At 41.3% G+C, this 25006-nt stretch overlaps 1 long non-coding RNA gene across 1 annotated transcript in view; it reads left to right on the forward strand.

The window, feature by feature from the left end:
- Window positions 1-25006, forward strand: part of LOC126996933 (uncharacterized) — a 152894-nt gene that overhangs the window by 83508 nt on the left and 44380 nt on the right. The window contains exon 3 of the long non-coding RNA XR_007751758.1: window positions 11003-11101. This is a non-coding gene — a long non-coding RNA (uncharacterized LOC126996933). The remainder of the gene's footprint in view (window positions 1-11002; window positions 11102-25006) is intronic.

Consider the following 25006-nt stretch of genomic DNA (forward strand, 5'->3'; position numbering starts at 1 on the left):
TCTCTTTTGGGTTCAGTGCGATCTGCGTTTATATGACACTTTCCCTTCATCGTATTCGAAGTCACACGCGCCGAAAAATATTCGCCGGTACAATATATTTAGTCTATTCTTTTTGTTTGTTTTATTTGTTTTTTCCATCTATTTTGGGGTCTCTGTGGTCAATCTTCATCTGACTTTACATCGCCCATCCATCACACCCTGAGGCCCCACAGGAATGCAGGTGTTAATAAGATCACCTGTGCATTATTTTTTAACTTTATTGTATTTCTTTTCTCTAGCATTTGTGGGGGGTCTCAGCGTGGTCTACCTTCATCTGATGCACGCCATCCGTCATCCCCTGAGCCCCACTTGAATGCAGGTGTAGCTTCTAATATGTTCACCTGCGCTCCAGATTTTCCTTGATCATTCATATCTATTTTCCTTTCCTAGTTATTTATCTTTCCTTCTCTCTCTCTCTCTCTTCTCGTTTGCTAGCTTGTCTCTTCTCTCTCTCTCTCTCTCTCTTTCCTCTCTCTCTCTCTCTCTCTCTCTCTCTCTCTCTCTCTCTCTCTCTCTCTCTCTCTCTCTCTCTCTCTCTCTCTCTGTTGTCTACCATTCTAGCACACTAGCTTTTATAGTTTTGTCATGCGAGAGCTTCCTCGAAGATACCAGTGGATTTAGTTCATTCATTTTCCATCAGGATTTGTTATACTGGGTTGGGTGTACTGACCTTTCCTCAAGTATTTGCAGATGTATTGAGAGATGTACCAGTTCAGGCTTTCGTATCGTTCTTCATTTGGGAGACATGTTATTCTTTCCTTTTATAATTCGGTTTACTTTTTCTTTCCTTGTTTCTTCTTTCTTTTCTCTTTTCTATACTAAGCCCTGTGTCCTTGGGTAATGGGTTATTCCTCCCCCCTTCTTTCTCTATCTGTTAGCGATCTTTCTGGATTCTGATTCAGTTCAGTTCAGTTCAGTTTAAGGTCAGGAGTATCGCCTTTGTCATCGGTCTCCTGATGCAGTTCTTCTCGTTATCCATATTAAGTGATCGATCGTTCATCAAAGGTAGAACAGATTAGGAGTAAAAAAAGTCTTGCTCGCCCTCCATCAACTCACATGTTTCCTTTATCATCGTCTTCCGCTCTTTTTGGATCTCCTCCACGCTTAGATCCCATTTCACCGTCTGTCACTTACATTACACACACACACACACACACACACCTATCATTCCTACACTCCACATAATTTCGCAGATATTTTACATACCCTGGAGCCCGCCATAGTAACGACCCGCCAGCGATCCTTAGCACTTTGAGACAGCCCTTCACGTCTGTCTCTATTGCCGACGCTGAGTAATGTGCTGGTGAACAAGACTCTTATACTGAAGTGCGACACCGCCCGACAAACTTGACCACCTCCTCACGCATCAAGACGCCACAAATAAGTCAACACGCGGTAGTATTTTACAGCTTTCTACACGTCATTGAATTGAGTTATGGTGTATTGTATGCGAGGTACAGGCGTTGATATTTGAAGTACTAATGGAGCATGATTCTACGTCCTGTGTTATTTGGGTAGCTTTTTGTACCTTATTGAATATCTATATATGTATGAAGCAGCGTTACTTAAGTGAAATGTCATCCCTGCGACGATGGAACGGATATGCGCACCGCAGCCACGCGTATCTATCTGTAGCATATGCCCCTAACTTGACCTTGACCTCCACCAACGCAACCTTCTTTCATCGACTACAAGTACTCAAGATTATTTACTAGGGGCTGTTTTTTATTATTATGAAGGCAGGATTTGTTATATGCTAACTCAGTGAAAGGGTCCGCACTTTCATATATCCAACCTGCTTTTCAAACTTTAAGTACTCAATATACCCAAAGATTGTTTACTACCATAGGACTTCTTCCTTATGAGGGAAACGATGAATATGCTACCTCAAATGAAAGGGTCACACCTTCTATATCCATCCTGCTTTTCCCGACTATTGAGTTCTCGATATTAGTATAGCCTCAAGATTGTATACTACCATAGGGCTATTTTTTTTTTTTTTTTTTTTTTTTTTTTTATGAAGCAAAAGATATACCATCCAAATTACGAAGGGATCTGGCTTACTATCAACACATGAATTGATCAGTTGAACATACGGTATTTAATGAACTTATATATCTTTGGATTCCTGTTTTTTTTTTTTTTTTTTGCGCTGAAGTATCTTCCCAGGGGGCCCATGGCTTCATTCCAAGACTTCTTCCAGGGGCCTTCCGATGGTCGGCCCAGCCTGCCCTGGCGCAGCAGGCGAGTGTTTATAGTGGTGCCATCTGCATTGGCTCATGCTGCCCCCTGAACCTGTTCTGATTCGCTTGACGGCTTCTACGTCGTTTGCCTGTGTACGCCAATCAAACATCTTCCTGAGTGGGGGCCTGATGGTCGGCCCAAGACTTCTTCAGGTGGGGCCTGATGGATAAAGCCCAGCCGTTAGCACAGGCAGTGTTTATAGTGGCTTTTCCATCTTGCATTGGCTATATACTGCCCCCGGAACTCGTTCTTGATTCGCTTGGACGGCTTCCTCTAGAGTTGTGCTGGTGTTGCGCGGTAGGCATCTTCCGTAGTGAGGCTGATGGTGTTGAAGACTTCTTCAAGGTGGGGCCTGATGGTCGGCTAGCCAGTTCTGGCGCAGGCAGTGTTTATAGTGGCGCCATCTTGCATTGGCTCATGCCTTTGAGTCGTTCTTGATTCACTTGAATGGCTTCCTCTAAGTTATTATATAATTGTTAATGTCCATATTCACACGACCAATCCGTCAGCTCAACATGTGGTATTAGACCCTCTCCCGCCATCAACTCACTTATGATGTATGGGATTGGAATCGTTACCAATACGTTCAACACGGAACGGGGAACTGATCAGCCCAGCGAGGTATTTGATCTGCATCCTGCCACTCTTTGAATTCATATGAATTTGCGTTGAAAATTAATACACAACTCTCGACGAAGCTTTTTATCAACGTGAAGCTATTTAATCAGCCCACTACTGCGTCGCTGAATTCTGCCATTCATATATACACGTTATTCCAAATACTAATATGCAATATTCGACGAACCTCTTATCTCAACACCTGGTATTTCAGCATCGTTCGCTTCTTTTCATTCACTAAACTATGCGGTACTTTATTGGTTATAATGGTAATCCAAGAGTGACCCTCTCTGCCATCTTAATTATGGGAGTGAACAAGCACTCAGAAACTAAGAACTGAAAATAAGAAAATGGTAATGAAAGAGAAAATAATAATAGCTATCAGTGAACAGTATCTGGCTATATCCCAGAACAGCGAGAACACATCAGGGGTGGCGATACAAAAGCAATACTCCAGACCTACAACTGAACTGAACGGAGATGTGATGAAACAACATAGTCACCGCTGCAAAGGTACTACCCCTGCAATCATCATCATCATCTGCTCCACTCCAGTAGTTCATGATGACACGCTAAACACCTTTGGACCTCTGATAGTTACTGCATCGCCCCGTCTTTCTTGGTCACTCTAATTTTGCTGCATTAAGGACCAAAAAGTTTAAAGCTCCCTGTTCACACTGGTGCCAGTTGACTCTGGGCCACGCATGGAAGGTGAATTGATTGCAGGAGTCGACACGGCCCCACTAATCCCATTCATTGAGGTGAAGTTGACGAGCTGTCAAATTTACGGCAAAGAGGGGGTGGGCAGCTATTCGGCCGGAGCCCATAAGAGAGGAGCCTGACCTGACAACATCTAACACCTGGCAGTAAAATGACAATTCGGATCGGATTCACCATTGTGGACTGATGTCGAACTTTACCAATTTTACTGCTCATGTCATGACTAACCCAGCCTTGGCGACTCAAGGGTATATGAGGTTTTAGGTGTGAAAATGTTGATGTGAAAAGGGTCGCACATTAGTCCGGAAAGAGGTCTAAGAAAGCGATCATCAGATTCTGATTCGGCACAGTGCTCAGGGGGCCTAAAAGTCGCTGGAGTTGTCGTGGCCCAGAGTCGGCACAGCTGGGTTTGAACGGGGCTTACTTGTTACCAAATGAACTCTTGTGGAGCCCCACAACAAAACTCAAATGTAAATAACCTGCGGAGGAATACATGATGACATAAAACAAGGAATATCTAAACGTGTATACTCGTGGCCGCATGTGTGGCGAAGAAATAAAATGAATTAGGCAGTGTTTCCCCCTTTCATAGAGTAACGTTAGAAGAGTTATAGAGAAAGTAAAAGCCAGAATGAACACTTACCTTGAGGGGATTGCTACTGGAGGACGAGGACTTCCATCTATTCCTCCTCTGGCGGTCCTTCCTTCACGTCCAAAACACTAATTATCCACACGGGTCAGAGTATTTGGTCAACAGCACACAAGCGCCGAATAATAAAGAATGAAATACAGATATTAAAAGAAGAAAACTGAATAATTGAGGAGAAAACACCGAATAATGAATATGAAAGTCGGGGCCAACCTGCAAAGTCACAGCACGAACTGGCACCCTGACGGCGTTTGAATACGAACTGCAACTGACTCTTCAACGGTCCCCTGCTCCTCCCCTCCACTCCCTCTTCATTATGACGTCTGTGCCCGGTAACCAAAAGGCGAATTCCGTCTCCTATTTTTTTTATCACCTTGATGTATTTAGGAGGAATTCAGTGGTCATTCTTCTTTGTGATAATTGCTATTGCTTACGACAACTGCTAATGTACCCTCACCAATGAGTATAATAACGGAGAAAGCAGATTAATTAACCAGTGGTGGAGCCATAATTCAAACGGCGCGGTGCCAGAACACTCGTCTGCTGACAGGATCTGACGTCACGCACAGCTTATACCTTAGAGGCCTGAGTTTCTACGCATTTCAGCAGCTGTGTTACCTCGATTTTCTGGATTTTCTCGGTAACTAAGCGTTGGATCACTATTATACTTTGACACGGTCTATTTCACACCTCCGCCTGTCTCGCTGTTTGCCATTTTTCTACCTCAAGTGACGTCTATCCCTGGTGAGTCCTTTTTGTTATTGTTCTATGCGCTTATTTATCCCCCAGGCACAGACGAAGGGCTCGAATGTCATGCCGTGTTTACTAGTGATTGACAAGTTTTCTATGCCGACGCTAAACACTCGTGATCATTTCTTACGGCTGTGGCCATTAAATTACCCTCAGCTTAATACCGATAGGAGACAGAAGGTGACGGAGGAAGGTGTTGTATACAGAGAGGACAGTCCCGCCGTCAAGATCTTTAGATAATGCAATTTTTGACCTGCAAGAAGCAACTCAGGATATTCATGAGGAAGAAAAGTAGATGAAGATGACGTGTGCTTTCGACAGACCTTTAGAATTGTTTAGTTTTCATCTGCTTCTTCTTCTTCTTCTTATTATTATTATTATTATTATTATTATTATTTTTCTTCTTCTTTTTCTTCTCCCTCATTGTTTCTCTTCTTCATCACCATCTTTTCATTCATCTTTGTCCATTCGTTTAGCATCTTTTCATCATCATCATCATCATCATTTTTTCCCCTGGTTCTTCTTCTTTTTCTTCAGGGGAGCCACTTTTCCTCTTCTTCTTCTCCTTCTTCTTCTTCTTCTTCTTCTTCTTCTTCTTGGTAGCCACTTTTCCGGTCGTCAGTGTCAATTTTGAGTCTCGCGCTTCCCTTTGTCCTGAGTAGCTTCTTAAAAGATTTCCTCTCTCCGATCTCTTCCACTTTCCTTCATCCTGTGCTTCCTTTCTTCATTAATTGTTTCTTTCCTTTTATTTGCGATATTGGAGGCAGGACATTTTTCCCTTCTCTCCTCTCCTCGTTCTTTTCCTTTTTCATTAATTCACTCTTAATTTGTTTCCTTTCTTTATTAATTTATTTTCTTCTTTCTGTTTACGATATTGGAGGCAGGACATTTTTCCCTTCTCTCCTCTCTTCGTTCTTTTCTTCTTTCATTCATTCTTTGTTCCTCCTCTTTATTAATTTCTTTCCTTCTTTCTATTTTCGACATTGGAGACAAGCCATTTTTCCTTTTCTTTCTTCTTCTTCTCTTCCTCCCCTTGTTTCCTCTTTATCACTGTTGCCTTCTTTCTTGCTATTAATTTAGTTTTTTTCTTCTTCATATTCTTCTCTTCCTTTTCTTTCGTCTTTATTTTTTTTGTGTGTGTTCTTTTAGTTGTATATATATATTTTTTTCTTTTTTTTTAATTTCATTCACCCACTAATTATTTCCTTTTGTTATTTCCTTTTTTTCGTTCCTTCCTTCATTCATTCACTATTTTTTTCTTATTTTTCCTTCGTCTGTATTTTTTTTTTCATTTGTATATTTTTTTATTTCATTCACTCACTAATTCCTTCCTCTTTTGTTATTTCCTTCTTCCATTCCTTCCTTCATTTATTCACTCATTTTTTCCTGTGTCTTATTCCAACCTCCTTTTGTATTCTTTTCCCTGTTTTTTTTTTATTTCTTCATTTCTTCTTCCATTCTTTCCTCTCCTCATCCCATTCTCCTTTTATTTCCTCATACTCCCCTGCTTGCAACCTCCCTCTGTTTTCTTTTCATCCCCCGAAATTCCCCGCCGCCTCTTTCCTTTCTTTCCTCCACCTCCTTTACTCTCTCTCTCTCCTCTCTCCATCACTTTTCCTCGCCTCTGCATTGTCATTTTTTCCTCCACCATCTTCTCTCCTTCCTTTGTATCTCACCCGTGTTTCCTCCCTCCACTTTCTTTCCCTTTTTTCCTCCTCCTCCGACTCCTCCTCCTCTCAGAAAATTCCGGTGGCTTCCTACTTCGGTTTTTTTTTTTTCATACAATTTTTCATGAAGTCGATTTTTGTTTTCTGTTTCCACTTACTGTTCCTCACTTTTCATTACGTCAGTGTTCTATTTTTCTTTCCTTCCTTCCTTCCTTTCTACTCTAAACTTTTCCTTCATGCTAGAAAAATATAATTACGTACTCACTTTTTTTCGTGTGTGTGTGTGTGTGTGTGTGTGTGTGTGTGTGTGTGTGTGTGTTCCTTCTTTTATTTCCTTCCTTCCTTTCTTTTCTAAACTTTCCCTTCATGCTAAAAAAATATAATTACGTACTCACTATTTTTTTTTTTGTGTGTGTGTGTTTATTTTGTCTCCTCTCCTTTTCTAAACTACACACGTATTTTTTTTTTAGTTTCCCTCCTTTCTCCTCTCTTCTATGTCTGTCTATCCTGTTAACTCTTCTCTCATATTCCTTTTATTTTCCCTCTTTCCTCCTCTTTTCTGTGTCTCGTTATTCTGTCTCCTCCCCTCGTCTATATTACTCTCGTTTTTCTTTTGTTTTCCTCCTCCTTCCTGTCTTCTTTGTCTGTCTATTCTGCCTCTATACTATTCTCGTATATCTTTTGTTTTCCTCCTTCTTCCTGTCTTCTGTCTATTCTGCCTCCTCCTCTATACTATTCTCGTTTTTCTTTTGTTTTCCTCCTCCTTCCTGTCTTCTGTGTCTATTCTGCCTCCTCTCCTTCACTATATTACTCTCGTCTTCATTTTATTTTCACTTCTTTATCCTCCCTTTTTCTATACTCCTCTCGTCTGTCTTTTATCTTCCCTCCTTTCTCCTCCTTTTTTTTTATACTACTCTCGTCTTTCTTTTATCCTTCCCTCCTTCCTCTCCTCTCCTCTCCATTGTAAACTTGGACCGCTTCATGTTTAAAAAAGGTGTATGGTCTCTTTCATGGTCGTTTTTTTGTTTATGTTTGCCCTTTCCAAGGTTTATTGAGTGTTTCATAGGCCGTAACCCTCTTTTTGTTGTTCCTCTTCCATCATGTTTGCAAGGAAAGACCGTGTTTCTAATTTAGTTACGAGGAATTTTGTTGAAACTCGTAAATATAATTGATTCTGTATTGCTTTTCGTATGATGTGTTTAACCAAGGCGAGATATTGAAATGTTGTACACGTAATTAATTTGTAAAGTCATACTTATTTTGAGGTTCTGTATCGATGTGTGTTCCTTCATTCTTCCTTCCTTTTTTCCTCCTTTCTCATTTTTTTTTTTTCATTTTATCTCTCTTTCCTCTCCTCATCCACATGCCATTTTAATTATTTCCAGGGGTATCTGTCGTTTTCAGTGCCTCCCCCTTCTCCCGCGACCTCGATTCACACGACTTTCTACTCTAGCTCATCCCAATACCGTCCAAATCCCTTATGCAAGAGTCTACCAGCATCTCTCTTTCATCCCGTTCAGTGATTAACCCTGGAGCAGCCTTCCCTCGTATGTAATTCCTCCTGTCCGGAATTGACCTCTCCTGACCTCGTTGTATATTCATATGTCTGGAGCAGTGTCGAATGGGGTTTTGGGGGGGTTATATTTTTTTGCCCTTGAGTTGCTTCCTTAACCGTAAAAAAAATATCAGTCGTTGTTAGTCTTCTCTTGGTGTGGCAACAGTGTGCTAACGCTTCCCCCTCTGTGATCTCTGTCCACCGGCAACCCCCACTATCCTGGCCTAATTACATTGTCCCCTTATCTTGTTCCCTAATGGCTTTTTATAGAGCACTCACCTTGTCTCCTTGTCGTTGTTAAGCTTTTTATTTTTAAGCACTTGATCCTCTTAGTGCTGAAGCCGAGGTCCCGTTCCTGTTGTTGTTGTTGCTGTTGTTGTTGTTGTTACTGTTGTTACTGTTGTTGTTGCTATTATAATTTGCCACTACGCTTTAGAATTCTTTCTTCTGTTCCTTTTCTCGTCATCTTTCGTCTATTTTTCATTCTCTCTCCCCTTAGATTTCATCCTTCATTCCTTCATTCATTCATTCATCCATTCATTCACCATTCATGCGTTTATTCGTTCATATCTTTCTATCACACTTCACCAGCTCTTCTATCGTTCTTTCTTCCATTTCTCTCTTATCATTATTTCGTCCAGCATTCATTCTTTCTCCCATTAGAATTCTTCCTTCCTTCCTTCCTTCCTTCCTTCCTTCCTTCCTTCCTTCCTCCCTTTCTAACACACTTCGCTGCTTCATCTATCAATCTTACTTCCCACTATTTCTCATTATTCTTTACTCCATCACTTATTCTTTTTCCCTTTATAACTCTTCCGACCTAACTTCCTTTCTTCCCTTCTTCCTTCCTCCTCTCCTCCCCAGTCATTCTTTTTCTCCCTTTCTTTCTTATTTTTTCGTCTATCAATCATTCTTTTTCCTGTTATTCTCTGTCCTTCCTTCCTTCCTTCCTCACATCACCACCTGTAATTTTTTTTTCCTTTTTCTTTCCTATTTTTTCGTCTATTATTCATTCTTTTTCCTGTTATCCTCTTTCCTTCCTTCCTTCCTTCTTCCTATCCACCTTCTTCCACATCACCACCACCACATCCACCGCCACATTACATCATTCCCTCAGCCACCTCAGTCACAAAATCCATTACGCAAGAGCTTATAATTATCGCCCAATGTTTGATGATGACTGGCTACTCTCTCTCTCTCTCTCTCTCTCTCTCTCTCTCTCTCTCTCTCTCTCTCTCTCTCTCTCTCTCTCTCTCTCTCTCTCTCTCTCTCTCTCTCTCTCTCTCTCTCTCCTATTCCTCGGGTCCCGGATGCTGCAAGGTAAACATTAATAATACGGGCACTGATTCATCTCACCTGCTGGAGCTTAATATGACAGGTGGAAGATATGACGGTGGGGGTGGGGGGGGGGGGGGGATGTATGTGGGTCTTCATTAAGGGGGGTGAGTTGGACGTTGATGTGTTTGGTTGGAGTGATGTTATGGCCAATGTTGATGTTGTTGGGGGTGCTTTGTTGTGATTTTGTTGTTGTTATTGTTGTTGTTGTTGGTGGTGGTGGTGGTTCTGTTCGACTTTTTTTTCTTTCTTTATCGTTTTCGTCATCGTTTTATTTTCTTTATTTTCTTCTTGTTCCTGTTCTCCTTTTTCTTCATTCTTAATCTTTTCTTCTTTTTCATCCTCCTGTTTCTTCATGTTTGTACCTTTAACTTTTTTTTTCTCCGGCTTTTCCATCTTTCTCTATTCATTCTTCATCTCATTATTACTATTATCATTATTATTATCATTAGTAGTAGTAGTAGTAGTATCATCATCATTATCATCATTACAGTGCTTGCAGTAATAATAATAATAATAATAATAATAATAATAATAATAACAGTTTGCTGCACTAATACCAACAGACTTAACACTAAAAAAAAATGGGGGGGGGAGGAGAGAGAAAATAAAGAGTTAAAATCAAAATCACGTTCACTGCTCGGTCAAAACGGCGGCGTCCAGTCATTTGAAGGGCCAGTGATCTTTTTTATGTGTTTATTGGCAGGTTTAGCCATCGAGGCCCCGTAGAGTGTTAATGAAAACGCGGTGTGATGGCGCCCCTAGATTACCTTTCAGGGGGGACCATAACAGCCCTTCATCGCACTTTGACTGATCGGCGGGCAAGGCAGTGTATTGTGGTGTTGGCGGAATGGTTCATGGTCGGCTTACTGCTTGTTGCCCGCGTGTGTGTGTGTGGTTCGAACCCCCCCTCGTGGATATTAGTTAGGGAGTGTATTTTTTTTAATTTGTGTTGTTTTCATATTAATTTTTATGTTTGTTACGCCAGTTTTGCAGCGGTATTGGTACTTTTGTAACTTCACCCCCACCACAACTAGCAACACCCCCACCACCACCACTACTACTACTACTACTACTACTACTACTACTACTATTACTACTGCTACTACTACCACTCCTACAACTGCTATCATCATTTTTTACTACTACTATCACTACTACTACTACTACTTCGACTACCACTACTACCACTACTACTACTACTACTACTGCTACAACACTTACTGCTATTACATACACTATTACTGATATTCTGGTAATCATTTCTCCTCTTTTCAATGTAGAATTTTTCTGTAATCTCTTTTAATCATCCTTTGTTGTTGTGTAAAAATATGAACACAAAATACATTAAGTGCCATTTATCATTTACTTAAAATTATGAGTGTATATCTATTTATTTATTTATTTGTTTGTTTGTTTTTACAGTTCGGAGAAGCGGCGAAGTATGATGTTCTCTTGAAGGCGAAAGTGAATACAGGAACGAAAGCGAAGTCGAGGAGGAGAAGAAGAAAGAAGACCAATCGAGTAAGTGTTGCATTCCTCTTTGTATGTTACGTTGTTACTGGCGATCTCTGGAAGCACTTCGACGCGCGTGTGTGTGTGTGTGTGTGTGTGTGTGTGCTTGCCGGCTCGCGTGTGTGCGTCTCTTTGTCTGCGGTAATGTGTACATGGGCGTGTGTTGGAGCATATTGAATGTTGCTTTAATTAAGGAAATGTTATTTACACTCCCAGAATTGTTCCTTTTTTGTACGTTAATGGCATCGTTTCATTAATTGCTGCTGTTTCGTTTTTTGGGTGTTCCTGTGCATTCGTTAAATTAGAAACTGCCGCCCCGCACGTGAAGGTGTCTATTAAGCCTGCCGGTAGGGGAGCTGTTTCCCGAGAAGATAAAAAGCGTGATTATCATTGGTTTTAATTACTAAATGGCAAAAGTAATTATTCGTAAAAATAACCAGAGCAAGCATCATAATATACTTGACGGCTTCACTCACTCAGCTCTTGATTGGTAGAAGTTTTGTGTATATTTTCCTTTACATTTTCAAACAGCTGTATCATTGCGTAATTACAAAAAGGGAAGGGCGTAGTTGTTGAAATATAATCCTTAATTAAGTTGGTCATAAAATAATAGAGGAAAATGTTTACATAAGAGTGCAGAATAAACATAGGAGTGCAGGGTATCAGGACACCTCTCCTCCCGAAACTGACGTCTCTTTCGGCCACTTTTTTGGATTATTTTTTAGGAGCAGCGAGTAGCGTTTTTTTTTTTTTTTTTTTTTTTGTTTCCTTTTTTTGTGCCCTTGAACTGTCTCCTTTGTTGTAAAAAAAATGTAATTTGAATTGCCGTAGAGCATATTGAAAGCCGATATGGTGCAAAGATAACAACATAGTATAAAAGTTTAACGTTTAACATTTCCTGTGCAAAACGTTCCTGTACAAAAAAAAAAAAAAAAAAAAAAAAAAATCGTAATGAAACTAAAGACTACTCGAACCCTGCAAGATGAACTGATCACTGCGTATTTCAGTTTAAGATAAATTACATTAGGAAAAACAAGCGATCACTGTGCTATGTGAGAAAGAAAACACACCACGAAGCTCCTCTGTGGTGTAGGGGGTAGCACGCCTGGCTCGGCACTCAGCGCACCACCCACCCATTCAGACTGGCAGATAAATGGGTACCCGGGGAAGCCAAGGAAAGGTAAACTGTGGCAACTCGGATGTCCCACTGCTCTTGTATCCCGGGGTAATCAGACACGTGCACAGAGGCTAATGTGACGGAGATGAGCGCAGAGGCCAGGCGCAGCTTAGCCTACACCTCATATTTTACCTTTACAATGAGAGAAGAATTATCACTAGTAGGTTAACTGTGGCAACTCGTATGTCCCACTGCTCTTGTATCCCGGGGTAATCAGACACGTGCACAGAGGCTAATGTGACGGAGGTGAGCGCAGAGGCCAGGCGCAGCTTAGCATACACCTCATATTTAACCTTTATAATGAGAGAAGAATTAGCACTACTAACATAATGAAGGAAAACAGTAACGTCCAATCCCTAAGAGCGAAGCATCATTCCTCGCCTCGGAGCTGAGCACAGGAGCCAGGCGCACCTTACCATACACCTCATATTTAACCTTTACAATGAAAGCAGAATTATCACTAGTAACATAATGAAGGAAAGAAATAACATCCAATCCCTAAGAGTGAAGCATCATCCCTCGCCTCGGAGCTGAACACAGGAGCCAGGCGCAGGTTAGCACACACCCAGAACTATATATTGAAAGTAGAATTAGCACTAGGAACATAATACTGTTAATTCCCCAAGAGCCGAGCGTCCTCCCCGGGGGCGTTGGTATAATTATAGCCCGCCTGAAGAAGCATTATCACGCGCTAACAGTTTATTGATCATCGGATTCCCGCTCACTTATCAGGGCAGCCGGGTATCAGGCGCCTAATGAAAGTATTGGGGAGAGAGAGAGAGAGAGAGAGAGAGAGAGAGAGAGAGAGAGGATATGAAAGACCAGAAGAGGTATGGAATAAGGTGAAAGCTAATATAAAAAAGAGAAAAATCAGAGAGAGAGAGAGAGAGAGAGAGAGAGAGAGAGAGAGAGAGAGAGAGAGAGAGAGAGAGAGAGAGAGATTTGAATGGCTGGAAATTTTGCACAGTTGTTTCCGCTGCTTCCTGTTGTAACTAACCCTACTTTGATTTTCTCTCTCTCTCTCTCTCTCTCTCTCTCTCTCATAATGGCTGCTGTCTGACTTTTTTTTTTGTCTCATTGTTTTGGACAAAGTTGGATTTCCTTACACTTTGATTGGTCATGTTTGTTTGTTTGTTTGTTTGTTTTTGGGGTCAGTTGATACATAACATTTTTTTGTGTGTTTTGGTAACGATCGGTATTTGGAGCATTTATAAACTTTTTTTTTTTTTGTATATATATTTTTTCGTGTGGCAGTTTTGTAATTAACTTGTGACATCGTTTTTATATATGTATCACACACACACACACACACACACACACACACACACACACACACACACACACACACACACACATTACATTACATTCCCTTCTCCTGTCTCTATTCTCCTTTTCTATTGCTCTCTTTCTTTCTTTTTTCCTTTACTCTTTATTCCGTCTTTCGATATTTTCTCCTATTCTTTTAATGCCTCACTTTTTTTTCTTCTTTTTTCTTTCTTTTTTTCTGTCTGTCTTTCTGTCCTTTTTTTTATATCGTTTGTCTGTGTCTCTGTCTATGTGTATTCATCTCTATGCTTCACTATCTCTCTGTTTCGCTTGTACCTCTAAAGACAAAAGCAAATATAAGGGTGGATTACACACACACACACACACACACACACACACACACACACACACACACATAGTACAAAGGTTAGTGCGTGTAGGCGTCACCAGAGGGGGTCGCCTACAACAGAGCCCTCCTGAGATCTTCATTAAACCCTCGCGGAGAGAGATGAGAGAGAAACGCCAACTTGCTCACAGTGTAATTTGTGTACCCAGTTCCTCCTCTGCCTCCTCCTCGTCCCTTTTCCTCCTCCTCGTCCTGCTTGTAGTTTATCCCTTCCCTCCCGACCTCCTGCACCTCTTTTTCTTCCTCTTCCTCTTCCTCCAGCTGATACCTCTATTTATCCTGTACTGTCCTCCTTCTTCTCCTCCTCTTCCTCCTCTTCTTCCTCCTTCTTGTAGTTTATCCCTTCCCTCCCGACCTCCTTCACCTCTTCTTCCTCCTCTTCCTTCTCCTCTTCCTCCTCCTCCTCCAGCTGATATCCCTATTTATCGTGTACCGTCCTCCTTCTTCTCCTCCTCTGACTCCTCTTCTTCCTCCTCCTTGTAGTAAACCTCCTCCTTCTCCTCCTCCTCCTATTTATCTTTTTGTTTTCTTCTCCTTCCTCCTCCTCCTCCTCCTCCTTTTCATCTTCTCTTCTTCCTTCTCTTTTTAGTTAGCACCTCTTCCTCCTCTTCCTTCTTTATATCTGTTTGCTTTTCTTTTTCTACTTTCTCCTCCTCCTCCTCCTCCTCCTCCTCCTCCTCCTCCTCCTCCTCCTCTATCTAGTTCACACAGTCCCTCCACATGTTCTCTTTTTCACTTCTACTCTTCCTCTTTTTCCCCTCCTCCTCCTCCTCCTCCTCCTCCTCCCAACTCCATGACACTTTCCGCCACTTCCTCCCCTCACTTCCTCCCCTCGTTAGTGTCCGCTTGGAAGGTTGTGGCTCCCCTTGACCACTTATCTCCCCCCCCCCCTCTCTCTCTCTCTCTCTCTCTCTCTCTCTCTCTCTCTCTCTCTCTCTCTCTCTCTCTCTCTCTCTCTCTCTCTCTCTCTCTCTCTCTCTCTCTCTCTCTATCTATCTCTCTCTCTCTCTCTCTCTCTCTCTCTCTCTCTCTCTCTCTCTCTCTCTCTCTCTCTACCTCCCTTATCACTGTCTCTCTCATCTACTCCCCCTTCCCTCCCTCCATCTTCCTCTCCTTTGTCTCCCTCCCCCTTCTCTCTTTTGTCTCTCTCTCTCCCTCTCCATTTTTTTCACCTAATCTCCCTCCCTCCCTTCCTCAATCAATTATCTTTCTTGCTTTCCTTTATCATTGTCTCCCTTATTTATTCACCCTTCTCCCTTTGTCTCCTCCCCTCTCTCTCTCCCTCTCTTTCTCACCTAATCTAACACCTTCCTCCCTTTTCCCTCTCCCTCTCTCTTTCTCCCATATCACTGTCTTTCATATCTCCCTCTTTTATCTCCCTCTTTCCTCTCCCTTTTCTTTGTCTCCCTCTCCCCCTCTTCTTATCACCTAATCTCCCTCTCTTCCATTCTAAAACAAGTTAAATTCCTCAATCTCCCATATCTATTCACCCTTCCTCTTTCCTTCTCCCTCTTTCTCCCCCTCTCTCCCTTTCAGCTAAACTCCCTCCCTCCCTTCCCTCGTCGTCCATTATTCTCCCTCCCTCTCTCCCTTACCTACACTTCCTCCTTCCTCCCTCTCTCTGAACACTTATCTTTCCCTCCCTTCCTCTCCCTGATTCCCCTACTCTTCTTTTTCCCTCCTCTTTCTCTTCTCCCTCCACCTCATGTCTCTTGTTTCCTCCTCACTCTCCCTCCCTTGTCACCTATTTTCCTCCCTCCTTCCCTCCTTCCTTCCTCCCTCGACCATTTATCTCCCTTACCCCTTTTCACTCTCCCTCTCTCACTTATGGTGTTACCTCCTTCCTTCCTCCCTTCCTTTCTCTCTCTCCTTCCTCTTTCCCTCTCCCTTGCTTTGTCTCTCTCTCTCTCTCTCTCTCTCTCTCTCTCTCTCTCTCTCTCTCTCTCTCTCTCTCTCTCTCTCTCTCTCTCTCTCTCTCTCTCTCTCTCTCTCTCTCTCTCTCTCTCTCTCTACTGTTAAATTCTTTCTTCCTTCTTCCCTTCTCTCCTTTCTCTTCTTTCTCCCTTATTCTCCTTATTCTATCTTTACCTCTTCGTCTGTTTCTCTATGTCTGTTTGTCTAGATGCATGTTAGTCGCACGCTTAGTCAGTCTGTCTTTCTATCTGTCTCTCTGTCTCTCTCTGTCTCTCTTGGGGCTGAGGGTTAAAAGTAGAATCAATTTTACATTTGTTTCACTTACATTTTGTTGTTGTGTCATTTCCTCGCCACTCGTTCATTGCAGGTAATTAGAAAGATACGTGACATCGCCTCAGGACACGGACGATTTAGAAGGGAGGGAGAAGGGGGGAGAGAGAGAGAGAGAGAGAGAGAGAGAGAGAGGGTGATGGATAGATAAATAGATAGATAGGAGAGAAAGAAAGAAAAGGGAAAGAAAGAAAGAACGAAAGATAGGGGGAAGGGAAGAAATAATATAAAATGAATAAAAATAGAAATAGAAGAAAGGAAGGAAAAATTAAGAGAAAGAAAAGAGAAATTGAGAAAGAAAGAAAGAAAGAAAGAAAGAAAAATAAATAAATAGGGAGGAAGGGAGCAAAGAATACAGGAAAGGAAAAATAAGAAATAAAGAAGAAAGTAAAGAAAAACTGAGAGAGAGAGAGAGAGAGAGAGAGAGAGAGAGAGAGAGAGAGAATTTTATAGTTTATGTAGTTATTTTTTATATTGATTTTATTCTGCCCTTTGAATATGCAGCATACAACAGTGCACCTTTGGGTTTGTACATATTATATTTGTATCTATGTTTAAATAAATAAGAGAGAGAGAGAGAGAGAGAGAGAGAGAGAGAGAGAGAGAGGAGGAGGAGGAGGAGGAGGAGGAGGAGGAGGAGGAGGAGGAGGAGGAGGAGGAAGCCTGGAGGGAAAACAGACGAAGGGAGACAAAGGAGGGAAGGGAACGTGAACATGGATGGAAGGGAGAGAAAAAGAACACAAGCGAAGGGAGGAGGAGAAGGAGGAGGAGGAGGAGGAGGAGGAGGAGGAGGAGGAGGCGGAGGAGTGGCCTGGAGGAAGGAAAGTGAAAGGGGACAGGTAGGCTAGACAGGGGAACAGGTAAATGCCCGTAAGGAAAGAAGCAACGAAAAAATAAATAAATAAGTAAATAAAAATATACATCGTGAAAAATACACCAATACAAATACACGAACAACAGGATTTAAAAGGAGAGGAGACACTGAAACGGTCAAGCGGTCGGATTTTTTTTTATACTTTCCAAACACACACACATTTTGCACCGCTCCATCCCAAGGCGCCGGGCAGGACAGGAGTAGACGCCGGCTGACTCCTCTCACCTCACCCCTTGTATTCGCTTCTTATATCGTATTCCTACCGCGCCACACACACACAAGACCAGCACTTTAGATTTTCATTGCTCGTTTCTATATTTCTTCTCTTCTACGCCTCGGCCAGTACTTCATCCTTCCATTGCACCTTCGTATATTTCTGGTCTTCTACGCTTCATCCAGCAGCAATTTACTTTACCTTTCTGTCGTATGCTCCTACATTTTTACTATTCTACGTTTCTATTGCATTTTCAATCACTAGGGAAAGTCAGAACGGTAGCAAGCATCAAATCTTTCTTCATTTTTTCTGCTACTTTTGATTTTGTCCTCAGCACCTCACCTCACTCTGTAACTTTCCACAGTATATTTCTTTATTTCTACCATTCTGTATTTCGAGCACATTTTCATTCATTTGGCAAAGTCCGCACGGTAGCAAGCATCAAATATTTCTTCATTTTTCTACTACTTCTGATTTTGTCCTCAGCACCTCTGTAATTTTCTACAGTATATTTCTTTTTTTTTCCAGTGAGATAGCAGTGCGCGCCTTAAACAAACACTTAACACACACCACCTAAACATATACTAAAAACTGGTAACATTCTACCTTCTGCATTTCTAGCTCATTTTCATTTATTTGTCAAAGTCCGCGCGGTAGCAAACACCAACTTCTTCATCACTCTTTCTCCCACTTCTGATATTGTTTTCCTTCAGCGCCACACATTACAACCCTCTATTTACCTTTCTATCGCATTTTTTCCATTTCTATTACTCTGCATTACTACCCCATCTTCATCTAGGAAATAATAGCACGGTAACAAGCACTAACTCTGTCTTCACTCTTTTTCCTACTCCTGATATTGTCGTCAGCAGTATTTCCATCGCATTTTCTCCATTTCTATTATTTTGCATTTCTACTCCATCTTCATCTAGGAAATAACAGCACGGTAACAAGCACTAACTCTGTCTTCACTCTTTTTCTTACTCCTGATATTGTCGTCAGCAACACATCTTTACTTACCGGTACCTTTACTTTTTTTACGTGCCCTTCCATTCTAGATATCAACTTCTCACCCACTAGGAAAACATATCACAGTAGTAGCAAGGGACAACTTTTATTTTACGCCTTGTTCCCTCTTCTGTTACCGTCTTCCTATCGCACCACACCTCGAAACTAAGGGGGGTGTTGTCAGACGCTTCCACGCCTCACACCAACTATTCTCAAAGGCCGAATAGGAAATCACTCGGGCTCTAATGCATCTTTTTTAGGTTCACGGTACAGAGGAATGGTCAAACTACCACCAGGGGTCATAAAACTACTACTGGAAATGCCCACCACTCCTATGAAAGCCCTGTCAGATATGTCTGCTTGGGCGTGGAAATGTTTAAGAATATGACCCAAACTCTCTACATATCCACTGCACACTTCCACTCTTCATCCATTAGGCAAAAGCACCACAGTACCAAAAAACAATTCAATGCTCACCCCTCCGCTATTCCCAACGTCTCTTTCCCACCTAGAATCTGCAATGCCGTACTCGCGTATATTATAGAGTTGCATCTGTCATCCAGCGGGGAAGAGGCAGCACACGTTTGGGGAGCGCAGATAGAGGCTACAAATTGGATAGGTGTATCAATATAACAGGAGGTGGTGAGGGGGAGGGGTGGGGTGGGGGGGGGGGGGGCTGTATTCATGTAGCCACGAGGAAATTTTGATGCCGTTGAGGGGAGAACCTTGTGCCCCAGTTACTGCGAGAGAGGGGGGGAGGGGGGGAGGGAGAGGGACGAAGGACGGATTGGTGAATAAAATATCAAAGGAGAAAAAAGAAGGAAGATAGTAAGAAAGAAAGAAAGAAAGAAAGAAAGAAGATTTGAAGGAAAGAGAGAGAGAGAGAGAGAGAGAGAGAGAGAGAGAGAGAGAGAAAGAACAAAAATAAAACTACTTAAAAGAGAGGAAGAGAAAAGAAGGAAGGAAGGAAGAAAGATAAAAATAAAGCCAGGAAGGAGAGAGAGAGAGAGAGAGAGGGAGAGAGAGCGCGCAAGGAGTACCAGGCAATTTCGTCGTTATGAGGCTGCACCGTCGTGGCGGGTGGGGTTTGGTGCTTGTTTCGGTTACCTGGGAGACATGCCCTTACCCTTTCACCCTACTCTCCTCGGTCATCGGCTAAGCGCTCTGGACCTTGCTGGACTGCCGCCTCTCCCGCTAATGACCATAGTATAGAGACCAGTGGAAGCGGGCAAGGGAGGAGGGTAGAGAGGCTAGGGAGGATGGTAGAGGGGCAAGAGATGAGGAAGGAAGGGGGGTTAGTCAGCGAAGGGGAATGGAAGAGAGACTAGTGGTTGGTGAGGACGAGGAGAGAGCGACGGAGAAGCTAGAGCAGTGTTTATGTTCTCTTCGTGTTTCCATCATCCTCTGCGTTGCGTGAATAGGAGATTAAGTACTGCATTCTAAGACGTTTTCGGCTCTCACAGCGGACGAGGCAAGAGTGACGTAGCTGGTAGTGTTATAGTAATGTTGTCTCCGTTTTTCCTCATCGTTCTGTGCGTTGTGTGACTAGGCGATTAAGTTCTCTACTCTAAGACGCTTGCGGTTCTCACTACTACAATTGTTAGTATTATAAGCCACTTTCTATTCTAATGAGCGTTTCTTGAGGTTCACGTGAAGAAGGATCAAACTACCACCAGGGTCACAAAATTACTCTCCTGGAAATCCCCACAACTCCTATACGAAAGCCTTGTCAAATATGTGTTCTTGGGCGGCGAAAGGAAAGGCGGCTAGTCGGGTTCTCATAAGTACCTTTTCACGTTCACGGTACAGAAGATTCGTCAAACTGCCACCAGGGTCATAAAACTACCCTCCAGGAGATTAGTCAGGTTCTAATGAGTACTTTTTCACCTTCACGGTACAGAAAACTCATCAAACTATCATCAGGGTCATAAAACTACCCTCCAGGAGATTAGTCAGGTTCTAATAAGTACTTTTTCATCTTCATGGTACAGAAACCTCATCAAACTATCATCAGGGTCATAAAACTACCCTCCAGGAGATTAGTCAGGTTCTAATAAGTACTTTTTCACCTTCACGGTACAGAAAACTCATCAAACTATCATCAGGGTCATAAAACTACCCTCCAGGAGATTAGTCAGGTTCTAATAAGTACTTTTTCACCTTCATGGTACAGAAAACTCATCAAACTATCATCAGGGTCATAAAACTACCCTCCAGGAGATTAGTCAGGTTCTAATAAGTACTTTTTCATCTTCATGGTACAGAGACCTCATCAAACTATCATCAGGGTCATAAAACTACCCTCCAGGAGATTAGTCAGGTTCTAATAAGTACTTTTTCATCTTCATGGTACAGAGACCTCATCAGACTATCATCAGGGTCATAAAACTACCCTTCATGGAAATGCCCACCACGCCTACGAAAGCCTTGTCAAAATTAATGTGTGTGCTTGCCCGCCAAAATGTTTAAGAGTTATCCCTCACCCTTCTTGCCTCCTCCTCCCTTTCCTCTGCTACCCCTTTTTTTTTTATTTGATGCAGTGTTGTTAGTTTCCAGTTGTTGTATTTTTCTTGTATTCACTGATTGATGCATAGTTTTTTTTTATTTATTTATTTATTTATTTATTTTTTTAGTCGTGTGTCCATATGTCAGTCAAGTAAAAATGCAAGCCCTCCCCCATTTTTGTGTTTCTTTTACAAATTGACAGGCTGGGTGACAGTTAAGGTCAGCTGGAGAAAAATATGTCGCGCTCGGGGGCACTCAGAAAAAGACAGTTGGATATCTATTTTCCATTTGTAGTTCTGTTTCAAGTCTCCTTTTTTCTTTGCTGTGCTACTGATAGGTTTAGATTGTCAGCCACCTTACGCTATAATTCCCTTATTTAAAAGTATTCTGGAGATACGTTTAGACAAATAAGCAAGCAAAAGTATTCATCTTACCAAAATATTCTTCTCTATCGCCTGTAAGTTACGAATATATCGCACCAGAAGTTCGTTTTCGACTTACTTCTATCCGTGCTTAAGTTAGTTTCCACTGCTATTGTTCACTGTGACTCCATATGACTGTCTTATAATAACAGGCATCGGATCACTTCACATAAGTAGTCTCATTTGGATCTGATGTTTCGCCCGTATAACCCTTCGCTTTTACTCTTGTGTCGGGTTGTACTGTTAGTGGCTCCATTTGGGGTATGTTTTATTTACAGAAGGACAGCCGGACAGGTACTACAGCGCTTTTGATAAACAGTCTTTCTGCATCTGATGTGTTGATAACCTACCACATTCCTTCTAATCGTGTGTGTCAATTTCTAGTGTTACTGTCACCTGTGGCCTCATATGATTGATAATGTGTCCTCTGCGTGTGCTGTGTTGTCTAGTCCATGTATCCCTTTGTTTTTATTCGTGTGTCAGTGCCTAGTGTTACTCTTACCTGTGTCTCCGTATGATTAATAGTGTGTCATCTGCGTGTACTGTGCTGTCTAGCCTGCGTGTCCCTTTGTCTATTCTCGCGTGTGTCGGTGGCTCGCTCGCTCGCTGGGAAAGGAGAGCAGACTGGCGTGTCCTGGTGAGGGCGTCAATGAGTGATGGTGCCGCGGAGGTAGACGACACCGCTTGGAATAGCTTCACTTGGTTAGGGAAGGTGACGGAGTATGGCCCGCTGCGATATGTTTTACTTATAGGCGTAGAAAGGGAGTCAGGAGTTTGGGAGGTGGCAGCAAGGGGAGCAACCAGACGCTGAGGGCCACGTCAAAAGCTCTTGTTTGGTGAAATGAAAAAAGAAACACCATAGATAGAGAAACTTAAAATGTACTCCTGAAGAAAACGTAAATACCAGCAAACTAAGCAGCTGTCGTGTTACTAGTGTTTTAATTATTGTGATTAGCAAAAGGAAAGAGATTTGGGAAATGAAGCTCCCTGATAATAGACAATAGGGAAAGAGATAAGGGAAATGAAGCTCCCTAGATCAAAAAACTTAAAGTGTACTAAAAAAATGCTGACGACAAAAAGTACAAAGACCAGGAAATCAAGCACCTGGTGTGTCACATAAGTTTCTATCATTGCCATTGCTGGAAAGAAAGAGATGAGCCTTGTTCCGGGAAGGGTAAAAATAAAACACCTATGATCGAACAACTGAAAGTGTACTGTAAAATAAAACTAACTGACGACGGAAAATATTAAGACTAGAAAACAAAGCATCTATCGAGTTACTTTTCTTTTATATTGTAGTTGCCGGAGGGACAGAGATGAGCCTTGATAGTGAAGCAAGGTGTGTAATATATAGAAAGATGAGAGGGGGGTGGGAATGAAAGTAAAAGTCACATTCAGTATATAAGATCGGTAAAAATTGAGTGTAAAAAAGAAATTAGAGATACATATTACCGAGAGAGAGAGAGAGAGAGAGAGAGAGCAGGAAATAAAGACTTAAAACATGTAGCACTCTTGTTCAAAACGCAAATCACGGTATAACAAGAGCAAGAATAAAATACATGTAAGAAAACAATACAAAGTTCGAATCTCTCTCGACTTGAAAACGAATAGACACACAAAATTTACGATCATGCAAAAAAAAAAAAATCCAATGGGAACTTGTTACACCTGAAGAGAGAGAGAGAGAGAGAGAGAGAGAGAGAGAGAAAATAGATAGAGAGAACTTGAAAAATAACGAGAGGAAAAATTCAAAATAAAAAGAGAAACGAATGAAATAACTTTGAATTCATTCGCTGGAAAAGGGAAAAAAAGAGGAAAGAAAAGAAAAAACAATAAGAAAACAGGAAAAAAGAGAGAAACGAATGTTATAACTGAATACACTCGCTGGGGAAAGAGAAAAAGAGAGAGAGAAAGAAAGAGAGGGGAAAGAGATAGATAGTTCAAAGCAAAAATATGACTCAATATAATCCCTGACAAAGACGATGATCGGGAAAGAAATGTGGAAAGAAGCGGACTGGAGCTAAAAGGCATGACAGGCGATCGTCAATATCCGTCTCAGCTCCGGGCATTTTATCCGTGGGTCTCCGGAGCGACGCGAAGAATGGCTATTGCTGGACACCTCCTCGCGGGACGGCCAATAAATGAATGTCGCAGCGAGGGACGGAGACAGCTGGAAAAAAAACAAGACGGACTGGATAAAAATAACTGAGAAATACTGAGAAAAAAACGGATCGGAAAAAATCAAATGGAAAGAGAAGACAGACAAAATTGAAGTAAATACATGTAGTTACGAAGGACTGACGTGGGGGAAAAAAGACATATTGCAAATTAACAAAAGTAACAAGAAAAATGAGATATACAGAAAAATAAAACAGGGAAAGAGGCAAAATAGAAGTGGAATAAAAGGTAATACAAAGACAACGTGAGACAGCAGGAAAAAACAAGACGAATAAATAAAAATAACTTGCAAAAAAATCGGAATGGAAAGGAACAAATGGTGAGGGAACACAAACGACGTAAACTGAAAAAAAAAAAGTAATTTTGAGATACATGAAGGAGATAGATGGAAAATAACATGACATACTGAATAGAAAAAGGCTTGCAAAAAAATGAGATAAAAATTGGAGAGGAAAGGAACAAAGAGCAAAGGGAAAAACAAAAGAAAAAAGTAGCACATAAATGGCGATAGGAGAGAGAAAAAGCAAGACGCAGTGAATGAAACTCTCGCAAAAAATAATAAAGAGAAAAACGAAATACAAATGCAAGAGAAAACACAGAGAATAAATGTAAAATAAAGGTAATATTGATACAACGGAGGGAGAGGTAAAAAAAAAAAAAAAAAAAAACACGCATTGGGTTAAAAAAAACCTTGCAAAAAAGGAGAAAAAACGGGACGGGAAGAACCTGATGGCAAAGGAAAATATAGAGAATAATTGTAATAGTGAGATATATAAAGGAGACAGCTGGGAAAAAAAAAAGACGTAGTGAGTATATATAAAAAAAAACTTGCAAAAAAGGGAAAAAAATTAAATGAAAAGGGAAGAACCAGATGGTAAAGGAATAGATAGAGAATAATTGTAATAGTGAGATATATGAAGAAGACAGCTGGGAAAAAAAAACAAGACGTAGTGAGTATATATATATAAAAAAAATTGCAAAAAAGGGAAAAAAATTAAATGAAAAGGGAAGAACCAGATGGCTAAGGAATAGATAGAGAATAATTGTAATAGTGAGATAAATGAAGCAGACAGCTAAAAAAAAAAGACGTAGTGAGTATATAAATAAAATAAAAATGCCAAAAGAGAAGAAAAAATTGAATGGAAAGAAAGGAAAAGAACCAGATGACAAAGGAAAAGACAGAGAATAATTAAAATAGTGAGATATATGAAGCAGACAGCTGGGGAAAAAAGACCTACTGAATAACAACCCTGCAAAAATATAATAGGAAAGAATCGAAACGAGAAAGAACAAAAGGATAAAATGAAACATAGATTGGAAATTAATCAATATAATGCCGAAAGAGTGACGAGATTGAGAAAAAGACTTAGTTGATAAAATCCCAAAGAGAAACAAACAAAATAAAGTGATATACAATTGAAGGAGAGAAATAGAGTAAGGGAAAGAGACAAAACATAGGTGAAAAAAAAAATTACTTATACAACGTGAGACAGCTGGAAAAAAAACATGACCTACTGAATAAAGAACCTAAAAAATAACAAAAAAGGGGGCAAGGGAGGATATAAAAGGCGAGAGAAAGCAGACGACAATGGACTGGAAAGGAAATTAATATTTTAATGA

Source organism: Eriocheir sinensis, chromosome 11 (genome assembly GCF_024679095.1).
Source record: "Eriocheir sinensis breed Jianghai 21 chromosome 11, ASM2467909v1, whole genome shotgun sequence".
Taxonomy (NCBI): Eukaryota; Metazoa; Arthropoda; class Malacostraca; order Decapoda; family Varunidae; genus Eriocheir; species Eriocheir sinensis.